The sequence below is a fragment of the Hemiscyllium ocellatum genome, chromosome 7 (assembly GCF_020745735.1).
Source record: "Hemiscyllium ocellatum isolate sHemOce1 chromosome 7, sHemOce1.pat.X.cur, whole genome shotgun sequence".
NCBI lineage: Eukaryota > Metazoa > Chordata > Chondrichthyes > Orectolobiformes > Hemiscylliidae > Hemiscyllium > Hemiscyllium ocellatum.
Genome location: NC_083407.1, coordinates 92,068,839 through 92,088,231, shown reverse-complemented (window position 1 = coordinate 92,088,231; position 19,393 = coordinate 92,068,839). Strand labels below are relative to the sequence as shown.

The 19,393-nt window shown below is 42.6% G+C and overlaps 1 protein-coding gene across 1 annotated transcript in view; it reads right to left on the bottom strand.

The window, feature by feature from the left end:
- iqca1 (IQ motif containing with AAA domain 1) overlaps nucleotides 1-19,393 on the bottom strand; it is a 193,671-nt gene that overhangs the window by 169,974 nt on the left and 4,304 nt on the right. The window contains exon 3 of the mRNA XM_060827500.1: nucleotides 13,022-13,065. The gene's annotated coding sequence lies outside the window, so the exon portion shown is untranslated. The remainder of the gene's footprint in view (nucleotides 1-13,021; nucleotides 13,066-19,393) is intronic.

The following is a 19,393-nucleotide window of genomic DNA, read 5'->3' as shown; positions in this document are numbered from 1 at the left end:
GCGGGTGGCATGGGGGTACGGCCACACAACGCATGCGCAGTTTTCGCACCGATGGACAGCCTGAGGGAATGGCCAGGAGACGCATGCGTGCTCTGCACCGCTCATTTCAGCATCGCCTAGGCAACCAGGGGCTGATCCAGGTTTTGACCATCTCACTTTGAATCGTTGTCGGCCGAGATCTCACCAGTCAGCCTGCTCCGAGGTGTTATTACACACCTGTGGAGCGGATGGGACTTGAACCCGGGCCTCCTGACTCGGAGGTAGGGACACTACCATTGCACCACAGTCAGGATGAGTTGCAACTTGAACCTCCTGCAGCCAAGTGGCCTCTCATCTGTTTCACAGAATCCCTACAGTCTGGGAACAGGCCCTTCAGCCCAACAAGTCCACACCGACCCTCCGAAGAGTAACCCACCCAGACCCATTCCCCTGCCCCATTACTCTACATTTACTCCTGACTAATGCACCGAGCCTGCACCGAAAGTGAGGACTGCAGATGCTGGAGATCAGAGTCAGGTTAGGGTGGTGCTGGAAAAGCACAGCAGGTCACTGGCAGGAGTCATAGAGCCATCAGTCTGAAAAACAGCCCCACACCACCACCCTTTGTCTTCTACCTTTGAGCCAGTTCTGTATCCAAACAACTTGTTCTCCCTGTATTCTGTGAGATCAAACCTTGCTAACCAGTCTCCCATGGGGAACCTTTTCGAATGCCTTACTGAGCCCTTCATCAGGAATGAAGCTCATTCCTGATGAAGGGCTCCTGCCCGAAATGTCCAAGGATTTTCTTGCTCCTTGGATGCTGCCTGACCTGCTGTGCTTTTCCAGCACACTCTAATCTTGACTCTAATTCACCAAATCTACACATCCGTGAGCACTATGGGCAATTTAGCATGGCCAATTCGGCTAACCTGCACATCTTTGGATTGTGGGGGGAAACCCAGAGGATTTGTTCATATTCCTGACACATCGCGTTGACTCATACTTTGTAGTTTATTTCAAAAATTTACTCTGTTTATTTAAAAAAATAAAGTATATATAACCAGTCACAAACGCAGTTCGGTTCTGTATAGTGGCATATCAAGGAAACAAACATTGGAGCTTGACTCTATCCAAAAAAACCAAAGGCATCTCTTAGACCTACAAGACGGTATTTATATATATCTAGTTGGGGAGGGGGGTGAGGAAAATAAAGAATATCAGCTGTGAAGTGGAATGTAAGTGGCTTGTTACAAGCTTCTCATGGCTTCCCTGTCACTTCCAATTAGATTGGCAGACCAGGGAGTTGGGAACATGTGCAGAAGATGGATTTGTACCAATTTTTAAATTTCCTACAAAGCCTCCACCCCCACAACCCCCACTTTCAAAGCTATCTCCATCAAGGAAATTTCATCTGAAGGAGTATGCAAAAGAAGATGGACCAGATTCGTAATTGATGAAGTCCTGAAGGCCTGAAACGTCGATTTTTCTGCTCCTCCGATGCTGTCTAACCTGCTGTGCTTTTCCAGCACTACGCTAATCTAGACTCTAATTTCCAACATCTGTAGTCCCCACTTTTGCCCAGAAAATTGGGTGAGACTGCAGCAGATCATGCATAATGCAGCAAGTGAAATTAACAATTTAATTAATAAGAATGGTAAACCATATTTTTATTAAAAAGGCAAAGGACGAGTGAATGTTGTTATTGTTAAATCTAATGAAGAGAAGTAACCCTTTCGTCTTCTCCACCTCCTTGTTTGACAGCAAGTTTTTTTTTATTTTTAAATAGGATGCTCTCTTTGTAATTCAGTATGTACTTGGCTTTGTGCCATTTGGAAGAATTAACCCAGACAAGTATTTCTCAGTTATTATGAAAACAGTTTGTTCCATTATGTTAAAATCATACAGAAAATATTAAAAATACTAAAATGTAGAAACGTATCCTGTCTCTTTATAACTGTACAAACACTTACCTAACCTGCAAGCATGCAGAAAAATACAATTTTGCAGAGTATCAGAGATTAAACTTTGCCAAATTAGAAAATGCTAAGACAATAAGATGGTGATATTGCCTGATAACGTTTGAGCCACATACATATCAGGCAATAGCCAGTTCCAAAAATCAGAGTTTAACCACTTTCCCTTAGCATTGACATCATAGAATGCCTCATTAGCAGCAACCTGGCTGTCCCTATTGACCAGGGGTTTAACATACCGTGACTACAGGTTTTGGTTAGAGCTTGGTTATTCTGTCATGAGTGATTTATCTTCTGACTCTTTAAAGCTTTTCCTCAATGAGACACAAGTTGCTGTATTCCAAAATTCCGTACATTCTGAAAAGGTTCCATTGTAATGGAAAACTGTAAATATTGCACTTTTGTTCAAGAAAAGAAGGAGACAAAAAGCAGGAAAACAGAGATAAGAATGGAATGACATTGCCAAGGACATGAACACAATGAATGCTCCTTGGAAGGAGCACTTCAAGAATATCTTCAAACAAAACTAAGTCCTCAACATGAGAGACCTCAACCTCAAACACAAACACGGAAGTTGTTGGAAAAGCTCAGCAGATCTGCCAGTATCCGTGAAGAGAACTCAGAGTTAAAGTTTCGGGTCTGGTGAGCCTTTCTCAGAACTGATGGTAGCTCAGAAAATGTAGAAATACGCCGAAGATAGGGTGGAGGGAGGGAGTGAGGAGTGAACAATAGATGGAGAAAGAGCCCAAAGAGAGAGAAGAACAGTTGGACAGAAAAAGAAGTCAAAAACAATCTAGCAAAGAGGCCGAATAGCTGTTAATGGAGGCTCTTAGTGGCTAACAATAGGTAGTGTGTAATGGCAGACTATGTGATATCAAGACCTGGTGTGTGGGGTGGAAGGCTAGGATATGGGAAAGTTCAGGCCCTCAAATTATTGAACTCGATATTGAGTCCAGAGGGCTGCAGAGTCCCCAAGTGGAAAATGAGGTGTTGTTCTTACAGCTTGCGCTGAGCTTTGCTGGAAAACTGCAGCAAGTCTGACACAGAGATGATCAGGGAATAAGGTGATGTGTTAAAGTGGCTGATAACTAGAAGCTCAGGGTCATTTTTACAAACAGACCACAGATGTTCTGTGAAGCAGTCACTCTGTCTATGCTTCATTTCCCCAATGTAGAGGAGACCAGATTGTGAGCAGTAAATGTAGTAGACTAGATTGTGAGAAGTGCATGTAAAATGGAAGGTATGTTTGGGCCCTTGGATATTGAAGAGGGAGGAAGTAAATGATCAGGTGCTACACCTTCAGTGGTTGAAAGGGGAAGCACTGTGGGGATGTTAGGGGGGTGTGGGGTTGTTGGGAGTGAAGGATGAGTGGGCCAGGGTGTCCCAGAGAGAATGATCCCTGTGGACAGTGGACAAGGGAGGGAAGGGGAATATGTGTCTAGTGGTGGCATCTTGCTGGGGTTGGTGGAAATAGTGGCTGATGATCTTCTGAATGTGGATCCTGGTAGATAAGGATACAGAGAACCCTATCACTGTTGTGGAAGGAAAGAGGGTGTGAGGGCAGAAGTGAAGGAGATGGGTCGGACCCAATTGAAGGCTCTACCGATAACAGTTCTGGGAATCCTTGTTTGAGGAAGAAGGTGGATATTTTGGAGGCTCCCTTTTTGAAGTTGGCCTCATTGGAATATGTGACAGAGACAGAAGAACTGGGAGAATGGAATGGAATATTTACAGAAAGCGGGGTGTGAGGATGTATAGTCCAGGTAGCTGTGGGAGTTGGTGAGTTTATAGTGGATAATAGTAGTCAGCCCGTCCCCAGAAATGGAAACAGAGATATCGAAGAAGGGAAGGGAAGAGTCGGTGATAGACCAGGTGAGGGCAGAGTGGAAATTGGAAGCTAAATCGGTCAACTTAGCAGCACTGATTATATCATCGATATATTGGAAAAACAGTTGTGAATGTGGGGCCAGAATGGGACTGGAATAAGGAATGTTCCACATACCCCACAAAGAGACAGGCATAACTTGGGCTGTGGTCACCCCTCTGACCTGAAGAAAATGAGACGGGTTAAAAGAGAAGTAGTTGAGGGTGAGGATGAGCTCAGCCAAGTAGAGGAGGAGGATTGTTATGGGGACAGATCTGGCCTTTGCTCCAGGAAGAAGCAGAGAGCTGTGAGACCATCAGATGGGGAATGGATATGTAAAAGGATTGCACGTCCATAGTAAAGAGGAGGCGGCTGGAAACTGTAAACTGGTGTAAAGTGTCAGAGGAATCATGGATGCAATGGGTAGGGACTGTATCGGGGAGGAAAGACTGAGTCGAGAGTGTGGTGCTGAAAAAGCACAGCAGGTCAGTAGCATCCGAGGAGCAGGAGAATTGACATTTCAGGCATAAGCCCTTCAGGATTCTTGATGACGGGCTTATGTCTGAAACATCAACTCTCCTGCTCCTCGGATACTGCCTGACCTGCCGTGCTTTTCCAGAACCACACTCTTGACTCTGATATCCAGTATCTGCAGTCCTCACTTTCTCCTCTGAGAAAAGACTGAGTCAAGGTGAGAAGAGATGAGTTCTGTGAGGCAGGAGCAGGCTGAAACAGTGGGTCTGCCCGGGCTGTCCTGTTTATGAATTTTTGGAAGGAGGTAAATGTGAGCTGTGTGGGTCTGGGGTCTATCAGCTTAGAGGCAGTTGGGGGGAGATGATTAGATGAAATGCGGTGAGTGACTGTAGTTGATAGGGTAGACTGATGTGCTATGCTAGGTTCATGGTCCAGGGGAAGATAGGAGGAGGTATCTGAGAGCTAGCGCTCAGCCTCTGCAATGTAGAGTTTAGTACACCAGACTACAACAGCACCACCCTTATCAACAGGCTTAATAACAAAGTCAGGGTTGTATCTAAGCACATGGAGTGCAGTCAGTTTAAAGTAAGTACAGGTTGGATTGGGTGATGGGGACAGAGAAATTGAGGGAACCAATGTCACATCAACAGTTCTCAATGAACAGATTGAGTGCAGGTAAAAAGCCAGAGGGAGGCATCCAGGTGGAGGGAGAGTATTGGAGCTGGGCAAAGAAGTCTGTGGGACAGGGAGAGGACTTTTGTCCAAAGAAATGGGCACAGAGGTGAAGACAACTGAGGAAGAGTTTGACATTACGTCATGCCTGAAATTCATTAAAGTGGGGGTCATAGAGGGATCCACACACATCATCTATTGCATCCGCTACACCTGATGTGGCCTCCTCTATATTGGGGAGACGGGCCGCCTACTTGCGGAACGCTTCAGGGAACACCTCTGGGACGCCCGGACCAACCAACCCAACCACCCAGTGGCTCAACACTTTAACTCTCCCTCCCACTCCACCGAGGACATGCAGGTCCTTGGACTCCTCCATCGGCAGAACATAACAACATGATGGTTGGAGGAAGAGCGCCTCATCTTCCGCCTGGGAACCCTCCAACCACAAGGGATGAACTCAGATTTCTCCAGTTTCCTCATTTCCCCTCCCCCCACCTTGTCTCAGTCGATTCCCTCGAACTCAGCACCGCCCTCTTAACCTGCAATCTTCTTCCTGACCTCTCCGCCCCCACCCCACTCCAGCCTATCACCCTCACCTTGACCTCCTTCCACCTATCACATCTCCATTGCCCCTCCCCCAAGTCCCTCCTCCCTACCTTTTATCTTAGCCTGCCTGGCACACTCTCCTCATTCCTGATGAAGGGCTCTGGCCCGAAACGTCGAATTTCCTGTTCCTTTGATGCTGCCTGACCTGCTGTGCTTTAACCAGCAACACATTTTCAGCACTGGATAAAGTAGACTAATTCCCAAATATCAGGAACCTCCCCTCACCCTAGTTAGTAGACATCAACAATGACATTCAACATTGCTTCCATTTGTCTATCTGAGGACAAAAATGATGACAAAGACCTTAAAACTGTCACAAAGTTCATGATCTTCAGGAATAGTAGTGTTACAAACTAACCCTTCCACCTGAGTCCCACATAATCAATGTACAGCAGATACTTTAAACCCCTTGGGAAATATCACTTGCAAAGGCATTGCAAAATCCTGTAAATCCACGGGTTATGTAGGCACTCCAACATCAGTGTCGAGAGTGTGATGCTGGAAAAGCACAGCAGGTCAGGCAGCATCCGAGGAACAGGAGAATCAATGTTTCAGGAATCCTGATGAAGGGCTTATGCCCAAAATTTTGATTCTCCTGCTGAGACCTGATGAAAGCTTATGCCCAAAATGTCGATTCTCCAGCTCCTCGGATGTTGCCTGACCTGCTGTGCTTTTCCAGCAACACACTTTCGACACTGATCTCCAGTATCTGCAGTCCTCACTATCTCCTACTTCAACATCAGTGTCATTTTTCAGGCAACAGCCTCAGCATTAGGCACCAGTTGTGATCAATTGTGTTTGGTGGGTAAGCCATATTATCTGCATGCCTCACACAAGTCTTTCAAACAAGCTGTTCCATTTCAGCAAATGAAGTGGTTACTGAGAGTGCAGTGGAAAAACTTCAAGGATATCCTCAAGGCCTCTCTGGAAATATGTAACTCGTGGGAATATCAAATCCAAGACCACCCAAGCTGAAGAGGAAGGAACCAACATTTTGAACGTTTCCGACATTCCTTGATGGACACCAAATGCAAACAGCAGAAGGAGCATGCAAAACCCCAAATATTCTACCCACACACTTAAACGAACACCACTTGTCCCACCCTTACCAGCACTTATGGATCCAGCATTGGATTATTTAGTCATTTCAGCACTCAGAAATATATAAGATTCTGAAGGGGACTTGACAGAGTAAATGCTGAGAAGAAGTACCTCCTTATGGGAGAAACTAGGGGCATATTTTCAAAATAAGGAGTGTAACATTTAAGATGGAAATTAGAAAGGATTTCATCTCTCAAACGGCCAGTAGTACTTGGAATTCCCATCTTCAGTAGAGCGTAAAGCCAGCCTACTTTTAGGAGAGGCAAGAGTTCATAAGCCATTGAATTGTTAAAAGGATGAGCCATTTAAGAAGGTTACATAAGTTGCAGAAAGCAGCAAAATGTAGCTCCCAGGGTCATTTTCTGACTTTCTTGGTTTAGGCCTGGCTATTAGCATTGCCTTGCACCAGATTTTAGCCATCTAGCTGGCCATTCTCCAGCTATTGTTTTGCCAATGGGCCAATTTGGTCCAGAAAGTCTGATGGGATGCTATCCATCCTGGCAGATTTGCCCATTTTTAATTCTAGGGTTCGAGACCAACAGCCAGTTCCACAAAGGTAAAGTTTTCTCAAAATGGGACTACTCACAATTGTTTCTCTGAGTTTCTTTTTTCTGATTGTATTGTTTATCAAGCAATCTGTTTGGGTTGGCCAGTGGTTTGGCAGCGACAGCATCTTTCAGACCTATTGCAGCAATCGCCACAGCTCCTTTGACAGAGAATCATGGAAGGCTCGACCTGACTCTTGCAAAGAAACAACATTGGAAGAAACAGACTAAACGGTGCCCTTATGTTTTGCAATTCTTAATGTTTTTGTAACTCACCATGGCTACTTTGACAACGTCTTCCAAACCCACAACCTTGGCTATTTAGAAAGACCAAGGCAGCTGGAAATTAGAGACATCATAATTTGAAATCACACACATTCCTGACTTCCTGGAAGCATATCACTGCCACTCCTTCATCGTCGTCGGATCAAAACCCTGTAACTCCTTAATTAACAGTGATTTAGGAGTACCGTAACCTTACATAGACTCACAGTTCAAGGCAGCGGCTTGTTGCCATTATTTCAAGGACGATTAAAGATGGGCAATAAATGCCAGTTGTGTCAAGAAAAAAAATGAACAAAATGAAAAAAAAATCATCTTGCGCATTTTCCATCAGTTTCTTGTGTTTGTTCAACACATGCTAAAGAAAAGCTGCCAAACTTTTTGGCAATAAATTAGTGTTATTACTGGGACTGTGATTTCTTATTTACTGCAACCACCCTTTTTTAAAATATGACATGGAAAGAATTGCAAAAATTTTCTCCACAACTGGACAACAAAAATTGTCAATTCCCTCCAGATACTAAAGCCACTGCTCATTGCTGCAGCATCTGGGTTTCAGTTTGAGATGGTAAACTGGCTTCACATCAGATAAAGAACGGGAAAGGTTCTGGCACATTGTATGGTCAGGTCAGAGGCCTCATCTGTCACAGGTTTTATCAGAGCTTGAAGATGCTTGAAGAACAATCCAAAATATTTGACAATGCAATTTTGCAATTAATGGAAATTTTGTCCATCTACATTTTAAGCTCAACTTTGGACATCTGGCTTTTTTTAGCATGTGGTAGGAATGCATTTGTCAGTGTCACAAAGCAGAAATTTCACAAAACCCGAAGCCAATGGCTCGGGGCAGACACTGAAAACTGGAAAATTTGACCTCATCCATTTCATTAGAAATCCTGGATTGAGGCTGATATTTTAGATTGTTTCAAAATAGTATGATTCAGAATGAGTCCCACTCTCAGACAAATAGAAGGTAAGAACTAAGCTGGCTCCTTACTTTTCCCATCTGGAATGGACCACAGAGAAATTAGAGAACTTTTGTGGCTCTTAAAGAGGCTGAAACATTTTGTTATTTCATTGTTTGTTGTTTTTCAGCAGATGTTTACCACAGACTTATTATAGTTGATTTCAATGTTTCTTTTTCTCCTAACAGATTGGGTGATATCTACTATTGTGAAATATTGTGTGTGAATTAAAGACAAAGCCAACTTTAATTTTAAGGCATTTTAGCACAACAGGATGAACTAAAAAAAAGTAAAAGTGCTTACAACTCAAACTTTCATGGGTTATCTATGTCAAAATCCCATGTAAACCAGCAAGTGAATATTGGGCATTACTTTTGAAATTTTGCAATCATCGTATTTCATGCAAGATAGATACAAATGTTAATAAAAGCATGAAGAGGAATCAGCAGCTACTAGTGATGGGTTGTTTCCAATCACCATAGTGCATTTTCCATCAGTTTCTTTAAGTAAATATTGGCTACAGTTATGAAAACGGACCACAACCTCAAGTTACTTATGGATTATTGAACTTTAAGTGAAACATGTGTTTTTTTTAAAAAAAGGAAACAACATGAAACACTGGCTGATAATGTAAATTCAATGGCTTTCTAAAATCCCTAGGAAGTGTCACATCAGAATGTCAAGGGAACATCAGGCAGCGTCACTTCAAAGGAAAGGATGCTGTTCAAAAAGCTGAATGTTGATGTCCTATGGGTTGTGTCCCAGATTAAAAATATGATGTGATTTGAAAGAAAGGTAGCTCTGGGCAAAACAAAAACATGTTTGTGTTTTGCCTGACATTGCATACACAAGCAGGGTGGTTACAAACCAACTGTGACCCTTACGGGTTAGTGTGTTTGCTAGTAGTTCAAGTTACACTAAGTTGTGCTGTGAATAGACAACTGAGAATTTTCAGTAAAGATTTTGTACATACGGCTAAAAGGAAATTGTAAAGGATATAGGCAATGGCTAAGAAATTGGAAAAACTCATGAGATTGCCAGTGAAGAGCTTCTCGATGTGAAGAGTGTGAAGTCCCACTTTCAAACTAAGTGTTGAAAGCAACTCTTACACGTGAGCACAAGAGGCCTATTTGCATGTACAGAACAACCTCGATTATCTGAATGAAATGGGCGAACAGTATTTTGTTTGGCTAACTGATTGTTCAGATAACAGATAACATTTTTTATCAGCCCTTGAGATCTGGTTTGGATAATCCGAAATTCAGACAATTGACTTTCGGATAACCGAGGTTGCTCTGTATTGTTATTGCATTATTAATTAATCTTGCTTCATTAATATGCAGTTTCCCATGCTTCCATCCTCCGGACAGCTATGAAAGAGCAACAATTCTGAAAACGAAATTCAAAACAGTTACCTGGCTATGCCATCTCACCACATGCTTCTGCACATCTCCATTTTGGACACCAGGCACCAACATCTCCTAGCAGACTCCACAGGCAGCAGCGGTACACATCTGGCACCCAGAGACTTTTGCATCTGACACATGCTAGCCTCAACACAGCATCATGGCAAATCTCTGATCCACTTACGGTAAGATTTTTCATTTAAATGCTACACTTTGGAGCACACTGGCGCTTTTTATTAGAATGCTGCTGCAAGGACATTTTGCACACAGGCACCCATCTCATGTATTCGATGCTGCATCTCAGGACTGCTCGTTCACTCTGTTCACTTTGTGAGTCTTTTGATGCCCACAGCATCGCTGCCTTGCCTTGTCCTTTGGCACTTTGCCCATTCAGCCAGATCTTACGTCTCAGTAATTCCATCTGACCTTGCTCTTTAACACACTCACCTTATCATGTTTGTCAGTCATGCGGTACAGCAACTATCTCACAGCTACAGCATATTCCAAAAACCAATATCGGAAACACATTCCACATGCATCAACCAAATGCCTCAGACTCATAGTCTAAGGGGAGCAGTCCTCAGTTAAATCAAGGTGGGGGTGGGGGGGGGGCGTGGTTTGCTGCCAGCCTCGGCATCTTGATACAATAAATAAAGGACATTATTCAATCTCATTACAGGGCCTTGGGCAGTCCATCAACTGCTTGGGATGGACATTACCAGCACTACAGTCAGGGGAGTCAGTTAGGGTTGAACTTCTTTACCAGGCTGAGCTGAGACTTTCAATGTCTCTTTCACAGTACAGATTGAGGTCATCTGTAATCATCACATTATGCATGTGAAATGTATGCAATGTCAAACTGTGTGGGATGCAAATGCTGGTTACAAGCAAACTTCACCATGTAATTAGCCATTGCAGATAGAAGGTCTAATCTCTGTGGAATAGAAGTGACCTCGAAAGTGGTGACCTCGAAAGTAGCATTTTCAGAGCATAAAGCACAAAGATTCTGCAGTATCTCTGCAGTTGGCTGCACAAAGGCCTGGAAATAATTCCTTCTCTCTTTGACCTATTAGTATTCACCAACATGCAGTGATGTCTTTCTTGGGCAATGTGGAGCTAGGAGAGCAAGGTCTCAGTACCACAAAGCATTTACAATCTCCTACTATCTCTTTGCGACATGACGACTGCTGCATTCATCAGAATGAGGTCCCATGTCGCAGTTCCATGCAGAAGTATTCCATGGCTGTCCTTGTCAGAGTGTTCCTCGTCCCACTGTAGGAATACACTATCACAGGACTGTACCGACTGCTGAAGCAGGGCGTGCACATGGAAGGAGTAGGTGACTATCCTAGCTGGGTGACAAGTGTGCTAATGGTTTACATAATTGGCCCCTGTGTGGGTTTTCTCAGTCCTCGACCCACAAGTATACAAAGACCAACACTGATGCAATTTCTGCCAGATCATTCAACTTTATCACATATCCTCATGGCAAAGTCATTGCTACAGCCCTGACAGTACACTGTGGCAACATAGCTGCTTTCTCCCTGGCACAAGGTGGGACAGACTGTATACACATCTCATTGAGAGGGCCATATCATAGCATAACTAGAAAAGGGGCAAATGATCTGTGATCATTTATTAGAAGTTTGCACAAGGTAGCCTGGGAGTTGTTATGATGTCCATACTCTTGAGAACTTTTATGATCCTGCTGCACCTAAAGGGCTCGATTTCTTATATGGATGGTGACTGGGAGACAAGGCTGATGACTATGGCTGATGACTCAGTTACACAATTGCATGACTGAATCCAAAATTAGATGCAACACTGCCTATTCTTCAACAAAGACCATAGTGGACTGAAAGAGAGGTGTGCTGAAGATAAACTTCAGATGCTTGGATGTGTCTCAGCAGCCTTGCTGTATAATCAATGCATGCTGTGCTCTTCACAATTGCAACAGACAAGTGGGAGATGTCATTAAAGCTGAAGAGTAATGAGAGCAAGAATAGTATTCTGCAGAGGAAAATGAGGACATTGAGCAGGAGGAACATTAACCCTGCATGATACAGTGCAGCAATGTTAAGCATAACATTTGGGCGGCACGGTGGCACAGTGGTTAGCACTGCTGCCTCACAGCGCCAGGGACCTGGGTTCAATTCCCGCCTCAGGTGACTGACTGTGTGGAGATTGCACGTTCTCCCCGTGTCTGCGTGGGTTTCCTCCGGGTGCTCCGGTTTCCTCCCACAGTCCAAAGGTGTGCGGGTCAGGTGAATTGGCCATACTAAATTGCCCGTAGCGTTAGGTAAGGGGTATATGTAGGGGTATGGGTGGGTTGCGCTTCGGCGGGTCGGTGTGGACTTGAAGGGCCGAAGGGCCTGTTTCCTCACTGTAAGTAATCTAATCTAAAAAAAATAACAAGCTATATGGGACTTAATTCACACCCAGTTGTAGAAGATGAGAGCTGGATTCAGTGACAATATATTTGTCCAAATGTTTAGCAGTCTGTTTTGGATCTGACATCAAAGGCAGCTTCAGTTTGCTGAATGAACATGAATGCATTGAAGCATTTTAAAGATTTCCTGTACGTGACAGTCCCGCATTGAATAGTGACAAGGTGCTGAGGTACACAGGCTATTGGGAAAAAGTAGCACTGACTTAGACAGGGTTGTAAGATGGGATGTGGCTAAGGATAGATAAGCTATGTGGCTTTGTTCTTAAACAGCAATCAATGTATTGAAGTAATTCACAAAATATACTGAGATAAAACCATCCAAACCCATGACCATTTCCATCTTGAAAGACATGAGCAGGACGTACATGGTAAAATTGTCAACTGCAAGTTCCCCTCCAAGCCACTCAACGTCCTGACTTGGAAATAATTGGTGTTCCTTCACTGTTGCTGAGTCCAGTTACTGGAATTCCCCTCCTAAGGACATTGTGGGTCTACCTACACCATGTGGACTGCAGTGGTTAAAGAAGGCAGCTCACCAAGACCAATTAGGGGCTGGCAATTAACGCTGGCCAGCCAGTGACATCCATATCCCACAAGAGAATAAAATAAAATGAAAGGCAAAAATATACAACAGAATCTTTTGCCACTTGGTCGTTAAGTGCAAACAGAATGTCATGGTTTATTCAGCAGCTCTTAACTCACCCAAACTCTTGCCTTTGTTTTGACACGTCCAGCCCAACACAATGCTGAAATGAATTGAGAATAAGTAATCAGGGTTGACCACAGGAAATCCGAGCAGTAAACTTAGTAAACGATGCAGCCCTACTTAGCTTGTTTTGCTTCACCTATGATCATTTTTAACATATTGTGGCCCTAGGGAGAATCCATTGCTGAAACCAACCTCATCAAGATAGCTCTTCGAGTAGAAAGTGAGGTCTGCAGATGCTGGAGATCAGAGCTGAAAATGTGTTGCTGGAAAGCACAACAGGTCAGGCAGCATCCAAGGAACAGGAGATTCGACAATTTGGGCATAAGCCCTTCTTCAGGAACCTGAAGAAGGGCTTATGCCCGAAATGTTGAATCTCCTGTTCCTTGGATGCTGCCTGACCTGCTGCGCTTTTCCAGCAATACATTTTCAGCTCATCAAGATAGCTGTCAAAGCTCTTTACCTGACCGGGCTTTCATTCATTTTTAGTTCATGCATAAGATCAGCTATTAATTCAGATTTTCCAAATGCAGGCTTCTGTCACTCAATCTGACTCACTAGTCATGTATTTCAAGAAAGCAAACTTACTCTTCAAGGTATTGACCTCCCAGCATGTATTTCTAACAGATGAAGTTCTTGAAAGGATATTGTAATATTTGTCCTATGTGTTCATATAAATAACCAGTAGAGGGCAATGAATCAACATACTGGAACATTGCAAGGCACTTTGATCATTAACATTTCTTAAGCAAAAATAAGGACTGTGCATTCTGGAAATCAGAAATACAAATTGCTGGAAAAACAGGTCTGGCAGCATCTGTGGAGAGAAAGCAGTGTTAATGTTTAGGGTCCAACAACTCTTCTTCAGAACATTCTGAGAGGAGAAACATTAATTCCACTTTCTCGCCATAGATGCTGCCAGACCCACTGAATTTTTAAACTAATTTTTAGTAAGTTGATTCATTTGCATCTAGTATGATTTTGTTGTACTGTAATACAAGCTTTGGTCAGACTTCATAGAACTGTTAATCTATGTTTATTGTTACACTGTACATGATGATAAGGCGATAGAACAACATGCTCTGATCTGTGCAGGGGCCAGCCTCTTAGTAGGACATGGGGACGTAATTACTGCTGTCAAAGTGACATCACAGATGACCTCAGAGTATTATCTACCTATTCATTGCTCCATACACCAGTTAAGAACAACTTATCTTTCCAACCATTCAGTGACAAATAGTACAGTACTCCTTACACGGTCATTGGGATTGATATTCTGAACAAAAAAGGCTAACTATCGCACAACAGTAAAAAATGCAAGACAGAACTGAGTATATAATTTGGGGAGTCTTGCCAAAGAAACCATTAACAGATTCAGGCAGCATGAGATTGACCTCTCTTCTTTAGTTTTGTGCACCGAGTTGCCTATGGAGACAGAGCGCACTGTGTCTTCCAGTAGCCGTGTTGCCTTCTGTGACTGGTAGGCATCTTTTTCGGGGGGTTACTTGACAAGAGTGCAAGCATCCCCTACAAAGATAACATTTTCATTTAATTTGATATGTTTCTGTCGATGTTTTGTTGCAGTGCCTTTTAGTGGGGCTGTCATTTTTAATTATGTTGCTGTGCTGTTGTAGGAGACATTGTGAGCTTTTGCAGTGCACCTGGTACATTATATACATAACTGCCACTCAGTCGTAGAGACACTTTTCAAGCAGACTGTTTTGACCTGGATTGTATTGAGCTTTTTTTTATGTTGTGGCGGCTATATTCATAAAGATAAGTGTTGAATATTCAATCACAGTCCTGAAATATGCTTTGTCAATGGCAGACTGGCTTTGAGAGTCATGAGGTGAGTTACTCACTGCACAATTCCAGATGATAGTATTTATTTGACTGGTCCACTTCATTTTCTGGTCAATGGTAACCCAACAGGACATTCATAGCTGAAGATTTAGAGATTATAATGTCATTGAATATTGATGGAAATTGTTAAATTCTCATATATTAGAAATTATTACCGTCTGGAAATAGTGTGGCATGAATATTACTTGCCCATTATCAGCCAAAGCTTCAATGTTGTCCAGGTCATCCATGCTGCATGAAGAACTATGAGTAGTACTCAATACTGTAGTCAGTGAATGTCCTCACTTCAGACTTCAGTGTCATTGATTAAGTAACTGAAGATGGTTGGAACTCCTACAGTGATCTTCTGGAGCTAATATCATTGATCTCCAATAATTACAACCATCTTCGTTTGTGCTAGAGACTCAAACCAGTGGAGAATTGACCCCACTCACCAATTCCCATTGATTTGAATTTTGCTGGGTCTCCTTGATGCCACACTCTGTCAAATGCCTGCCGTGATGTTGAAGACAGTCATTTCTGCCTCACTTCCCGAGTTCAGCTCATTTGTCTGTGCTTGGGCCAAGGTAGTAATGAGATCAGAAGCTGAGTATCCCAGGCAACACCTCAACTGAGAATTAGTGAGCCAATTATTACTGTGTAGCACCACTTGATATTATGCTGAAAACACCTTAAACACTACATGTTAGTGCTAATTCTAGTTAGCTTAATTTCTCTGTTTTTTTCATTTACAGATGACAAAATCAGTATAAGCTTTTCTTCATAACTTCAGGGCAAAAAGAAATCTCAGAACCAAGACCTGTCACTCTCACTCTCACTCTCTATCTGTCTCCATTCTCTCCCAACACCACCACAACCATAACCCCATGAATTTGTACAGGTTCAGAAAGAAATATCTAATTTGCTCATTGAGGTATTGCACTTCCAACTAGCTGGTAATGTCTAGGAAAGACGTGGATTCCGGATATAGATTAAAAGAAAGCTTAGGAACATAGTGCAGAATAGTACAGGCCCTTTGGCCCCCAATGTTGTGCTGGCCTTTTATCCCACACGAAGATCAGACTAACCTACATACCCTTCAATGTATTAATTTCCATGTGTCTATCCTAGAGTCACTTAAAAGACCATAATATATCTGACTATACAACCACTGCTGGCATTGCATTCCGTACACCCACAACTCTCTGAGTAAAGATAAGGTCATTTAAGTTTCATTTTTTTAAAACTTCATTAGATCAAGGCTATAACGCAGGTCTGCAAACCAAATTCCACTCTAATCATCAATCAGGTATGCCTGTTCTCAACAGTCCTTCTTTGAAGGCTGAAGGTCTGCCTGTTTAACATATCAGGTCCCAGCTCCAATCCCCTCCTGCACTGGTGCCAATTAATGCAGCAGGTAAAAGTGAAAATGCTCCGCCAGGACTCGGGATATCTAGCTCCTATCATAGTTATGTCACAATTTCACCAGAGCAGCCATATATTTTGCTGAATAATCTACTATAGTTCTTTATGGTTGGGCTACCATCTACTAAAAAGATGTCATACAGGTGTCAGGTACGGAATCTCCTACACATTACCAATGATAAAGATAGGAAGGAGACTGTGATCCTACAATCACAATTTAAGCAGTTGTCAAAGATGAGCAAGCAGTACCTCAAAAGTACTAGTCTCTGGATCACTCCCTGTGCTATGATTAGATGAGATTCTACAGTGTGGAAACAGGTCCTTCAGCCCAACACGTCCACACCAACCCTCTGAAGAGTAACCCAACCAGACCCATTTCCTGGAGAAAACCCACACAGACATGGGGAAAATGTGCAAACTCCACACAGACAGTCACCCAAGGCTTGAATCAAACCTGGACCCTGGTGCTGTGAGACAGCCGTGCTAATTACTGAGCCACCATGCCACCCTACATGCAACTGAATCCAGGAAGAGAATAATAAGGCAGATGAATGAAAGATCGTGCAGTGGTGTAGGCATCAAATTCTTGGAGAACTGAGACTAGCTCTGAGGGAGATGATATCTGTACAACCCAAACAGGTTGAATCTGAAATGAGCCAGGACTGAGCTTCTGGTAGGGAATTCTGCTTGTTTGGGAAGCTTTAAACTAACAATTGGAATGTGGGAACTAGAAGAGAATATTAGATAGTAATATCAGGGTACTGGGACAGGTGGTAGCACTAGAATAAAGAATAGTAAATTAATAGAGGAAGTTGAAGTAAGGAATAAATTAAAACTTTCTGTGTCAGGGTTACATTCCATGCATGTGACTGAACCAAGTATAATAAATAAGATTGGTGAGCTACAGATGGGAGTTGAGAAAAATAAATGGTAAGTAAAGAAAGATTACGAAAAAGGACTGGGCGTTAACTTAAAGGGAAATCCCCAAAAAGTGGTGAAAGGCAGAGTGGAATTGATTACAGACCAAACTTCAATTTACACGTGAAGGCTACAGCATGGCTGAGGTACAAAATGAATGTTTTGGATATATCTTTACCAAGGAAGCAGAGGTTTCTCAGCCCATGGGGATAGAGGAGGAAATTCAGTTACAAAAATGGTTCAAAATTAATAAGGAGATGGTATTAGGTAAACTGTTGGTACTTGAGGTTGACAAGACAACATGACCAGATAAAATGCAAGATTAAAACATAGAACATATGTTCTATGAGCTCAGAGTGGAATTTCAGAGGAACTCGCCACAATATTTCAATCTTCCCTGGAGTGAAAGACAGCCTTTTTTTTATTTTGCTGTATTTTTAATTGTGGACTATTTTAATGCCAAAGATTGCCAAAAGATTACTGTAAGTTTTAAAAGCAAAATAACCTGACATTCATAGTAAACACTGTTTACACAACTGCTGTAGGAGGAGAAGGCAGAGAGGAGGTGGAGCCAGTCCAGCTGGAGAATCATCCAAAAACAAATTGCTAATTTATCTGTGGACTAGCAACCACTTATTGATAACAAAGGCCTTCTGCTTTCAAACAACAATGTGATTGGTTTCCCGGTAGCTGAACAGCTAGGGCTCTGAACAAGACAGGGAGAAGCCATTAGATCTCCATCAGCTGAGGTGTTCTCTCTGCTCTCTGCAGTAAAAGCCACTTTAAGTCTGAAGAAAACAGTTCACCTTTCCGTCAGCAGTTGTTGTATGCTGAGGCTTTTCATTAATAAGTTAAAATAAGTTTTAATAAGTGTGAACCTGCCTGTTATGAACCAGACCAGGTCTTCTCACGAATATTTTAAGAAGGTGGACTAAACCCTAACTATTTCTTATTTTAAAAGGCAAACGTAAAGTGTTTCAGGTGCAATATGACTGGTCAACTACTCGGTGTTAAGCAAAACACAAATTATTTACACACTGTAGTTAAAAAAGAGGAATTTAGAGTAAATTAACAGATTGGAAAATTAACAGAATTACAGTACCCATTACTAATTAAATGTTCCAATATAGTAACACCACATAAACACACTCCTTGGCAAAAAGGAAAATTCAGACACCGATTTTCATATGCAGTTCTCCAATCCAAGAGGGAAAAAAGTCAAGAGAAAATTCAGAGAGTGTGGCAGCCAGGAGGCATTCACTGAAGATTCCAACTTTTCTGAGTCCCCAATAGCTTCTGATATTACTGAAAAAGCTGAAACCCAGAAATCTGGATCTGTAAGAGCTGGCCACACTCATTCAGGCTGTTTAAAAAAAACTCAAGACCTCCCAATTTGTTTACTCAAGTCATCTTCAGTAGGCAGTTCAGCATCTCTGCCTTACAACATCTCTGCAAAACAAAAACACCGGGACAACATAACCTCTTAAATGGACAGAATCATCACAAGTCACTTTCTGTCTCCTGCAAACCAATGAAAGCAGCTTGGGAAAGAAAGACAGGGAAAGTAGTGTTCTGATCAGCCAATCCTGTGACCAGAGAGCGTTGGTGGAAATTTACGAAGTGCTCAGAGGATTGGACAGGCAGCCAGAGAATCTGTTCCCACTTGTAGATGGAGTAACAACAAAATTGCCACAGATTTGCAAAAGAAGCACGTGCAATGTGAAAAAAATGTTTTCACTCTGTGAGGTGTTCAGGTTTGGAATGTACTATCTGGAACTGTAGTGGAGGCACATTCAATTGAGGCATTCAAAAAGACTTTATATTATCAGTTAAATAAAAATGGGCAGGGTTATGGGGAAAGAGTGAGAAAATATCACCAAGTCCCAATGCTCATTCAGAGAGCCTGTGCTGCAACAAAACAATTCTGTACTTTTTTGTAACAAGTATATAAATGGAAGCAGCAGGTTGAATTTTCTAGGATATCACCCTATTGATGCCGGCTGCATATAGGGACCTGCATATTATCACCACCTCCTTGAGCTTGTGGAGCAATAACTGAGTGAAAGGAGAATGAGGTGCCTGGTGTCATTGGACTCTTTGGTTAAACAGGGAAAGTGTGAAGAAATAGTTATCTGCTGTATTTTGGAAATCCTATCAATCAGCTCCTGGTGTGGTCACAGCCC